This window comes from Bubalus kerabau, chromosome 3 (assembly GCF_029407905.1).
Source record: "Bubalus kerabau isolate K-KA32 ecotype Philippines breed swamp buffalo chromosome 3, PCC_UOA_SB_1v2, whole genome shotgun sequence".
In the NCBI taxonomy this organism is placed as follows: domain Eukaryota; kingdom Metazoa; phylum Chordata; class Mammalia; order Artiodactyla; family Bovidae; genus Bubalus; species Bubalus kerabau.
In genome coordinates this window covers 53,936,435-53,948,309 of record NC_073626.1, presented here as the reverse complement: position 1 = coordinate 53,948,309, position 11,875 = coordinate 53,936,435, and the positions used below count along the sequence as shown (strand labels likewise).

Here is an 11,875-nt window from a genome sequence, read left to right as displayed (position 1 = left end):
GCTCTCTGGTCCTCATCATAAGCAACAACTAATATGATAGTTTGCTTCTTTAAGAGCCTCCTACTGAGATGGATGTTACAGGCTTCTGTAATGGATTCTTATTTACACAATTGGAGAAGGCAATGGCACTCCACTCCAGTACTTTTGCCTGGAAAATCCCACGGACTGAGGAGCCTGGTGGGCTGCAGTCCATGGGGTCGCAAAGAGTCGGGCATGACTGAGTGACTTCCCTTTCACTTTTCACTTTCATGCATTGGAGAAGGAAATGGCAACCCACTCCAGTGTTCTTGCCTGGAGAATCCCAGGGACTGGGCAGCCTGGTGGGCTGCCATCTATGGGGTCGCACAGAGTCAGACACGACTGAAGCGACTTAGCAGCAGCAGCAGCAGGAATCCTATATTACTTCCCTGCCTGGACTAGTAGTAGTGGACATGACCAATTACACTTAGTTGGAAGGTATTGACCAGAAGTATGGTTATCAGGAGGTAGGGACCACAGAACCCACCTTAAGAGTCTGTCCATCATGGAAGAAAATTCACGATGTTAATCTCATGATCATGCTGGTTTTATGCCTGGAGACAGTTTCCTGATCAAAGTATGGATAAATAGAACTGAAAGAATAGCACAGATGTATCACTGAGCTGAGGGGGCAGACATCAGAACTCAACAAAAGATCCTAAGATCTGTACCAAGGCACAAAACATAAGAGAGGTGTGTTGGCTGGGGCTGGGAACTGACCAATAGACCTGTATTAAATTTTCCTGAGAGTTTCAGGGAGAACAATGGGATATGCATATCCCAGAGAAGGTTACAGGGGGCTTCTAAGAAAATTACTGCCATGTGGTTGCAGAAAGAATGGAGATACTAGAGATAAAGCATAGCTCAGAGTCATAGGAGTTGCCTCCCAACCAGAACAGTCAACATCTGGGTATATTTGTGAGGTGGGTGACAGTGGGCCTCTGGGCCAGACACCTGGTGTTGTCAAGTGGAGTAGAATTGAGCCTTTGTTCTCGCCCCAATACTCCAAGGACAAAGCCAGTGATAAAAGCTGAGTGTTGCTAAAGCCAAGAGACAGGTAGTTGCCCACTCCTGAGGTCAAGGAAGACTTCCCTGTCTGCACATGTGCAGGAAGGCTTCTTGGGGGTTGAAAAGGGAGGGTGCCCCACCCTGTAATAAGCGTGAACATGCACCCATAGGCTGTGCACTCCTCTTGAGGAGGATCCATGGACCAGTCAGGTTGAAGGAAGAAACAAGACAACTGGCCAAAGGTAAACAAAACCCCGGAAGGACGGTCCTATATGTGTGATTTACACACCTCCACAGTGCACTCCTCCTCACTCAGGACACCCCCCTCCCCTTCCTCTCAGGGTGTGTATCTCTGCCTAGTTTTTGATGTACTGTACTCCTCCTCATGTCTCTAATGTCTCACCCTTTCTTTCTGGGGGTGTATCTCTGCCCTGCTTCTGAGTTGGATAAACAAACTGTTTTTCTGTGTGATCTCCCATGCATTGAGCTGTATCTCTAATAGTAAAATTTGTATCTGTTTTTACAGTTTTTCTCTTCTTAAAAATTCTTACTTTCAGCTAGGGGCAAGAGTCAGAGCCACTTTAATTCTAGCCCCTGGTGGTCTTGTGGCTGGGACTCTTGGTTTTCATCCCATGCATCATAAGCTATTTAAATTACCCAGAATATGAAAAGCTCAGGAAGACTAACCCACTGTCTATAAAAATAAATAAATAAATAAATAATCAATTGAAAATAACTGCAAGATGTCTCAAGTGATGGATTTAGCAATGCCTCCCATAATCTCTTAATAGGATAGCCAAGAACTTGAAATAAAATATAGCTAAACAAAATTTGAGTTAAACACAGAGTTTCAGGGCTTCCCTGGTGGTTCAGATGGTAAAGAATCATCTTGCAGTGAGGGAGACCTGAGTTTGATCCCTGTCTGGGGAAGATTCCCTGGTGAAGGGAATCCTACCCTCTCCAGTATTCTGGTCTGGAGAATTCCGTGGACAGAGGAGCCTGGCATTCTACAGTCCATGAGGTAACAAAGAGTCAGACATGACTGCATGACTTTCACTTTCACACACAGAGAGTTTCAACAAATACATAAAACCTGTAAAAAATGCACTGAAATTCTAGAGTGAAAGGTAAAAAGAAAGGGAATGAAATATAAGTGAAAAGTAAGTAAGATGAAAAATTAATGTGATTAGATTTACAGCAATTTGGACATGGGCAAAGAAATGCCAGTGAACTTGAATTTAAATTCTGGAAAAAAATAAAACCCATAAAGAATATTTAAAAAATGATGTAAAAAAACTCACAGCCTCAAGAACAGGCATTGTCTAAAATATTAATAACTGAAGGCCAAGTGTAAAGAAATAATTATAGTGATAGAATAATTTTCAAATTTGTTGGAAATCATGAATATATGTATTATAGTGAACCCCTTTAGAATGAACAAGAATAAAATCTATCACACCATAGTGAGACTGTTACAGAATGCAAGATTGTGTCCCTGATGCACAGTGAAGCCAAACACAGCTGAAACATCCCAGTTTGGAGCACAGAAAGCTTGACTGCAGGCCCATGCAAGAACAGGTGCCTCATACTCCAAAAACATTTGGTACTTTTGCAAGTGTTTAAACAAAGCATTTTTAAAGACCAATTGAGGGAGAGGGTCCCAGTGTACACGATCAGCTCATGTACAATTATGTATTTGGTTGATTCTGAGGTAGCAGAGCAGCTGACATTATCAATCATTAGCTGCCAGTAGGTCTGGAAATCAAGCAGTTGATTTCTTCCACTTGGTAGTGGTTACTAGCACTTGAGGACTTCCCTGGTGGTAATACTCAAAATTCTCCAAGCCAGGCTTTAGCAATATGTGAACCATGAACTTCCAGATCTTCAAGCTGGTTTTAGAAAAGGCAGAGGAACCAGAGATCAAATTGCCAACATTCGCTGGATCATCAAAAAAGCAATAGAGTTTCAGAAAAGCATCTATTTCTGCTTTATTGACTATGCCAAAGCCTTTGACTGTGTGGATCACAATAAACTGGAAAATTCTGAAAGAGATGGGAATACCACACCACCTGACCTGCCTCTTGAGAAATCTATATGCAGGTCAGGAAGCAACAGTTAGAATGGGACATGGAACAACAAACTGGTTCCAAATAGGAAAAGGAGTACATCAAGGCTGCATATTGTCACCCTGCTTATTTAACTTATATGTAGAGTACATCATGAGAAACGCTGGGCTGGAAGAAGCACAAGCTGGAATCAAGATTGCCGGGAGAAATACCAATAACCTCAGATATGCAGATGACACCACCCTTATGGCAGAAAGTGAAGAGGAACTAAAAGGCCTCTTGATGAAAGTGAAAGAGGAGAGTGAAAATGTTGGCTTAAAGCTCAACATTCAGAAAACTAAGATCATGCCATCTGGTCCCATCACTTCAGGGCAAATGGATGGGGAGACATTGGAAACAGTTTCAGACTTTGTTTTTTTGGGGCTCCAAAATCACTGCAGATGGTGATTGCAGCCATGAAATTAAAAGGCACTTACTCCTTGGAAGGAAAGCTATAACCAACCTAGATAGCATATTAAAAAGCAGAGACATTACTTTGCCAACAAAGGTCTGTCTAGTCAAAGCTATGGTTTTTTCAGTGGTCATGTATGCATGTGAGAGTTGGACTGTGAAGAAAGCTGAGCATGGAAGAATTGATGCTTTTGAACTGTGGTGTTGGAGAAGACTCTTGAGAGTCCCTTGGACTGCAAGGAGATTCAACCAATCCATCCTAAAGGAGATCAGTCCTGGGTGTTCATTGGAAGGACTGATGCTGAGGCTGAAACTCTAATACTTTGGCCACCTCATGTGAAAAGTTGACTCATTGGAAAGGACCCTGATACTTAGAGGGATTGGGGGCAGGAGGAGAAGGGGACAACAGAGGATGAGATGGCTGGATGGACCATCACCATGGTTGGATCATGTCCATCACCCACTCGATGGACATGAGTTTGAGTGAACTCGGGGAGTTGGTGATGGACAGGGAGGCCTGGCGTGCTGTGATTCATGGGGTCACAAAGAGTTGGACACAACTGAGTGACTGAACTGAACTGAACTGATGGCTCAGATGGTAAAGAATCTGACTGTAAAGCAGGAGACCTGGGTTTGATCCTTGGGTCGGGAAGATTCCCTGGAGAAGCAAATGGAAACTCTCTCCAGTGGCCTTGCCTGGAAAATCCCATGGACAGAGGAGCCTGGTGGGCTACAGTCCCAAAGAGTAGGACATGACTGAGCAACTAACACTTGACTTCTTTAGCATCTGAGAAACCCAGGGAATGTGCATGAAATGCTATTATCTGGGTACTTCACAGAGGAGCTAGACAGAGGATTTCAGGGAGGTGCAATAGTAGTCCTGATCTGTTAGACAAATGACTACTTAAAGCTAAAATATTGACAGGGTAAGCTGGGATTATAATATAGACACAAGTATAATATATGGCATCAATAACACAAAGAATGCAATCTGAGGACCTGGCAGTATACTGTTACAAGATTATGATGTTTTTGAAATGTCAGGTGTGAAGTGCTTGATGTGAGACATGAAGTGGAATGTGGAAAGTTGTAAACAAAGATCAAAGTGGACAATTTTAACTGTAGGCAAACATTGATAACTTGCACATTTTAAATTGTAAGCCCTGAAGCAATCACTGAAATGATAATAAAAAGAGCAAGATATCAAACGTAAAATATAAAACAATTAATTCCAAAATTGGCAGAAGAGCAGCAAAATGAAAGAATAAATGGAAACAAATAGAAATTTATAGTCAAAAAGAAAAAAAAAGTTAAATATGGACTAAGCAGTTCAAGTGAAAGGTAAGCATTAAAATTTTCAAAAGCTATATGTTCAATATCAGCCACCTTGAACTGCATTTTGAATAAACAGACTAAAAGTGATTGAAAGTAAAGGAAATGAAACAGTGAGATAATTTTCATATAATAAATTGTTAATAAATATTTTTGAATGCACAAAAAATGGAGAGAAGAAACAAATGAGATAAGGTATAAAGAAGAAAGAAAGAAAGTGAAGTCGCTCAGTCGTGTCCGACTCTTTGAGATCTCATGGACTGTAGCCCACCAGGCTCCTCAGTCCATGGAATTTTCCAGGCAAGAGTACTGGAGTGGGTTGCCATTTCCTCCTCCTGGGGATCTTCCGGACCCAGGGATCGAACCCGGGTCTCCCGCATTGCAGGTGAATGCTTTACCATCTGAGCCACCAGGAAAACAAGGTATAAGAAAAATGTATATATATTAGATATTAAAGAGGTCATCATGCAAGTATGTTCAGCATGGGGGGTTGTGTGTGTGTGCTAAATTGCTTCAGTCACGTCGGATTCTTTGCGACCCTATGGATTATAGCTCTCCAGGTTCCTACGTCCGAGATTTCCCAGGTAAGAAAACTGGAGTGGGTTTCCATGCCCTCCTCCAGGACATCATCCCAACCCAGGGATTGAACCCTGTGTCTCATGTCTCCTGCACTGGCAGGTGGGGTCTTTAGCATTAGCGCCCCCTGGAGTGTGTTCTGAGTATAAAGCAAATCTGTCAAAATCAGAAGCAAAGACAGCTCTCAAAGAACACTTTTGAAATAGGAAAGCATTTCTAAAGCAGCAGTAAAATGGGAAAAATGAATCAGACATTTGCTTGTACCATATGTAGTTTATCTTGCTTCCCTGATTCATCCATAAACTTCCATAAACAAATACAGCTTTTGTTGGTAATAAGAATATTTTCCAGCTTCAGGAAGGAGATTTTTGTAAGAATTCCTCCCAGCGATGAGTGTTGTGTGCGTGTACACGGGGAGAGGGGGGCGGGATGGAAGATGCATCTTCTCTTTTCTGGCTGCAGGGAGCTCGTTTCAGAGCCTAGTTATGATCCTTAAATTCTCACTGTGTGCACACTGGACATTTAGGGACCTTTTCCTAGGAATAACGTGGTTTGAGTCACAGGGTTCCTGGTCAAAATTCTGTGTATAACACAGTCATAAGGTTCCTGCTGGCACATGCTGTGTAGTAAGTGTTTGCCGTAAAACCTGTGGGGATGGTAGGGGCACATGAGTTAGAGTCAGAAAATACAGTCTTTATTCTTTTACTTAGAGCAGTTCTACATTTTTGGCAGTGAAAATGGGATCCAGCCCGTAGAAGTCAATGTTAGGTACTATTTGAAATTACCTAATTTATTCAACAGAGAAGGCGATGGCACCCCACTCCAGTACTCTTGCCTGGAAAATCCCATGGATAGAGGAGCCTGATAGGCTGCAGTCCATGGGGTTGCACAGAGTTGGACAAGACTGAGCGACTTCACTTTCACTTTTCACTTTCATGCATTGGAGAAGGAAATGGCAACCCATTCCAGTGTTCTTGCCTGGAGAATCCCAGGGACAGGGGAGCCTGGTGGGCTGCCATCTATGGGGTCGCACAGAGTCGGACATGACTGAAGTGAAAGGTCCCCTTATAGAAGTGTGGTAAAATAATTACAAGGGAGTAAAACCTCCTGACTAAGGAAAAACACCAAGGCTCAAAATTCAAAGAAATAGTCTCCTAATACAGTGTAGATGAGTAGAAATTACTGGAAAATGACTCTGGTACAGGAACAATAGCAAAACTTAGTCTGTAAATATTAGATTCATGCTTGAAGTGCTTCTCTCCACAAAATACATGCATGTGGGTTGAAACTGAGAAATGTAAATTACTAAATGTTTCAATAAGAAATCAGAGTTTTTAATTTAGAAAATGTTATAAGTAATGGTTGTTCTTGGGACTTCCCTGGTAGTCCGGTGGTTAAGACCTCACCTTCAAGTGCAGGGGATGCAGGTTCGATCCCTGGTCAAACAACAACAACAAAAAAAAAAAAAAAAAAAAAAACCAAACATGAAACAGAAGCAATATTGAAACAAATTTAATAAAGAGTTTAAAAAAGATCCACATTAAAAAAAACTTCAAATAATATAGTTGCTCTTAATCTTTGTTTATAGATATCATTAATGAGCTGTATGTGTCTATTCAGGGGTTCCCAGGGTGTCTGAGAGATAATCATACTTTGAATAAAATAATCTTAGTTTCTCTTAAAGGTGCGAGAATACATAGAGCATGTTCAGATGATAACAATGCATGGTTTTCGGAAAAAGACTATTCAGAGGAATTAAAGAAAATCAAATAACACAGGTAAGAAACCAGTTGATAAAGAATTTGGACATTTTCCTGCAGGTACTGTTGGACCATTAAAGGTGTTTCTTCTAGGTCATCTTTGCCCGCTGACTGAATTTAGGAAATGGAGGAGGCATGAAGTTATATTCTGTGGAAGACCTGAAGGAAAATCTGGTCTACCGTGGAAGAATTGTTTGCAAAAACGCCAACTTAATTGCCAACAGGAGTATTTAACTAGCAATTTAGATGTATAGAGGGAAAAGAAATATTTCCTTGAGGAAGAAGTGAGGATTTCCTCTATAAGGAAACTTGCTTTATAAAAGCAAGTTAAGTTCCTGTTTAAAAATCTTACAGATCTTAAACAATGTAACATTTAAAATACATAAAAATTCATCAATAGGAATAAAGTAACCAGAAAAATTTGAAAAAGGTAAATATAAACTATTATGTATTAATATTCTATTTTAATTCAAGATAGTTTCTAAATTTCAGGATCAAGATTTAATAAATAATATCAAACAACTATGGGCTTTCCCTTGTGGCTCAAATAGTAAAGAATCTGTCTACAATGCAGAAGACCCAGATTCAATCCCTGGGTTGGGAAGATCCCCTGGAAAAGGGAATGACTATCCATACCAGTATTCTTCCCTGGAAAATTTCACAAACAGAGTAGATAGGCTACACTCTATGGTGTGACAAAGAGCCCGACATGACTGAACGACTAATATACATGTCAAACAACTATAATCATGAGTATATATGAGTTGAGCACCTATTTATTCTTTAAGATAACCTTATTTAAGTTAGATTTCTTACTTTCTGCATTAAAAAGTTAAATAATATGTTTGAAGCATTTGAAATATATGTTTCTAATTTGTCTATTGTTAACATAATACTAATATTAATATTATTCATTTCTAGAAATAATCTATTAAGAAAACTGTAATCAAAGAATGTTATATTGCATTCAAATTAATCAAACATATTTGGCTAAACTGTCAATAAAATAAATGTTGCCATTACAACTAAAATAATTTTAATGAGAAAGAATCACCTTTTATTAGTTCCTGAGTGGGACTAGTGGTAAAGAATCTGACTGCCAGTGCAGAAGACATAAGAGACATGGGTTCAGCTCCTGGAAGATCCTTTGGATGAAGGTATGGCAACCCACTCCAGTATTCTTGCCTGGAGAATCCCATGGACAGAGGAGCCTGGCAGACTACAGGGTTGAAAAGAGTTGGACATGACTGAACATCTGAGCACTTTCCGCTATAGGGGAATATATGAAGCATTTTTTGCATCCAAATTATAATTTCCTGAAAAAGAATATTTAGCTTAACCTTTTTGGTTGATTTTTATTATTGTTTATGTTGCTCAATCAAATCAGATCACAAACAGGGAAGGAATTGGACACAATATCTGACTACATTTGTGAAACTTTTATATATATTTATCTTTCTTTTCCCTGCTGCTGCTGCTGCTAAGTCGCTTCAGTCGTGTCCGACTCTGTGCGACCCCATAGACAGAAGCCCACCAGGCTCCCCCGTCCCTGGGATTCTCCAGGCAAGAACACTGGAGTGGGTTGCCATTTCCCTCTCCAATGCATGAAAGTGAGAAGTAAAAGGAAGTTGCTCAGTCGTGTCTGACTCTTAGCGACCCCATGGACTACAGCCTACCAAGCTCCTCTATCCATGGGATTTTCCAGGCAAGAGTACTGGAGTGGGGTGCCATTGCCTTCTCCATTCTTTTCCCTATGAACATTTAATTTTGACTAAATGTCCAAAATTAATAGGATTAAAAATAGTTAAATGTCAAAATGTTGTGTTTTTAAGCAATTAGATGTATTTTAATTCAGTAATTTGGAATTCTAATTGGTGGAAGCTTATGATCTTGAATATAAAAGCTTTTTCTCTTACATTCTTATAGTTTTAACTTTCTCAATTCTTAGAAAATAACCACTTCTAATAATAATTTCTACTTTTAATTCAGAAGCATTTATGAAGTAGTAAATTAGGGTAGAGCCTTATGCCATATCTTTATAGAATGAATTATTAGATATAATATTAAGGGTAAAAAGATAGAACAATGTGTTAGGTGTTTTAGACCAGATATTATAGACTAGGTTGATTGGGGGAAAAAAAATCATGAAAGTTAGACAATTAATAGTTGATGTTTTGACTGTAGGAAGTAGTTTATCTGCTTTCTTCATTCTTATGCCATAATTTAAATTAAAATGATGAGACATATAGATTTTATTAGAATGTAGATGTAACTTTATAATTCATTTGAGATTTTTTTCTGCAGATGAGTTTATAGATCCTAATTTCAAATCAAATTTCCCCAAATCACAGAACACAAGTGTGTCAGAAAGTAACTGAGAACTGATTAAGACCAAAGCCCATGTCCTAGTCCAATTGTACAAAAAGAAAATTCAGTCAAGAAACGTAAATTTGTAGAAAGAAGATCAATTGAAAATTACAGAAAAAAATCTATCATGATGGAATTTGTCCTCCTGGGTTTCACTGATATTCCTCAATTTCGATGGTTTCTTTTTGGGATATTATTAATAACCAGAGTAGATGCCACTCTTCAGATGTCCATGTATTTTCCCCTTGGCAGTTTTTCTTTCCTAGAAATCTGTTAGGTATCCGTCACTCTTCCCAGGTTGCTCGTGGACCTTTGGGCCCAGACAGAAACCATTTCTTTTTTCACTTGTGCTACACAAATGTGCTTCTTTCTTATGCTGGGAGCCACTGACTGTTGCATGGCCATCTGTGACCTTCTGCACTATCCCCTGGTCATGCACCCCCAGGTCTGCGTCGGGTTGGTGATTGCCTCCTGGATTGGTGGTGCCCCAGTCCAGATAGGCCAGACATGCCAGATTTTCTCTCTGCCTTTCTGTGACTCCAACACAGTCAATCATTTCTTTTGTGACATTCCACCATTATTAAAACTGGCTTGGGGAGACATCTTTGTTAATGAGATGGTGGTCTATATATTTGCTGTATTGTTTGTCACTTTGCTCCCTTTCTGTTGATACTTGGATTCTATATCAGAATTAGCTCCACCATCCTGAAGCCAGCAAATACAGGAAGGACCAAAGCTTTCTCCACTTACTCTTCCCACATCACTGTTGTACTTTTATTCTACGGATCAGCCACTGCCACCTACTTAAAGCCTAAATCAAATGAGCATGAAGGACTAGACAAACTGCTGTCTCTTTTCTACACCATTTTGACTCCAATGTTCAATCCTATCATATATACTCTGCAGAACAAACACATTAGAAAGGCAATGAGAAAATGTCTTCCCTAAGTGAAAGATGAGAGTGAAAAAGTTGGCTTAAAGCTCAACATTCAGAAAACAAAGATCATGGCATCTGGTCCCATCACTTCATGGGAAATAGATGGGGAAACAGTGGAAACAGTGTCAGACTTTATATTTTGGGGCTCCAAAATCACTGCAGATTGTGCTTGCAGCCATGAAATTAAAAGACGCTTACTCCTGGGAAGGAAAGTTATGACCAACCTAGACAGCATATTAAAAGCAGAGACACTACTTTGCCAACAAAGGTCCATCTAGTTAAGGCTATGGTTTTTCCTGTGGTCATGTATGGATGTGAGAGTTGGACTGTGAAGAAAGCTGAGTGCCGAAGAATTGATGCTTTTGAACTGTGATGTTGGAGAAGACTCTTGAGAGTCCCTTGGACTGCAAGGAGGTCCAACCAGTCCATGCTAAAGGAGATCAGTCCTGGGTGTTCATTGGAAGGACTGATGCTGAAGCTTAAACTCCAATACTTTGGACACCTCATGTGAATAGTTGACTCATTGGAAAAGACCCTGATGCTGGGAGGGATTGGGGGCAGGAGAGAAGGGGACGACAGAGGATGAGATGGCTGGATGGCATCACCGACTCGATGGACATGAGTTTGAGTAGACTCCAGGAGTTGGTGATGGACAGGGAGGCCTGGCGTGCTGAGATTCATGGGGTCGCAAAGAGTCAGACACGACTGAGCGACTGAACTGAACTGAATTATCGGGATTATGAGACATTTGAAATAATACAGAAATTATGCTGCATTTATGTATGTAATTTGTTCACAGACTTAACTGAAATTTACTGTTCAGCATTGTCCTAAATTTTTAAATAAGCTCATGCTGTAATTTCCTTTTAGTAGAGAGTTATGTCCTCACGTTTATGGCAATTGTGTTCATTTACTTAGCAATGTTTTATTTTTAAAGATCAGTTTTCTCCTCACTGTAAACTAGTAAATAGAGATGTCTAAATAAACAAGAAGGTGTGATATTCAGGATGTGCTATAATTGAATTTATGCCGTTTTCCCTTTATTTTCAATGCCTTTCTATACTCTATGTTTATATTCTCTATTAAATAAGTAAAACACCCTCAGATGCTACAGAATCATTACTAAGTGATTTCCTCATAGGGAAAAAAAAGCCTAAATATGTAAGGGTATAAGTATGAGAAGTACTTATAAAAACAATAATGCATAGCATCAATGTTTATTGCAGCACTATTTTTCTAAGCAAAATTTAAAAAAAGAAAATGAATGCTCATATTGAGAAAGCTTTTAATAAATATTGTGCATAAATATGATAGAAAAATATGGAGTCATTAAAAAATAACACATTACATCTATATGATAT

General features: G+C 39.5%; 1 pseudogene; it reads left to right on the top strand.

Annotated features, from left to right (window-relative positions):
- The first annotated feature begins 9,704 nt into the window (after positions 1 to 9,704).
- On the top strand, positions 9,705 to 10,525 carry LOC129647254 (olfactory receptor 10AG1-like; annotated as a pseudogene).
- Positions 10,526 to 11,875: the final 1,350 nt, after the last annotated feature.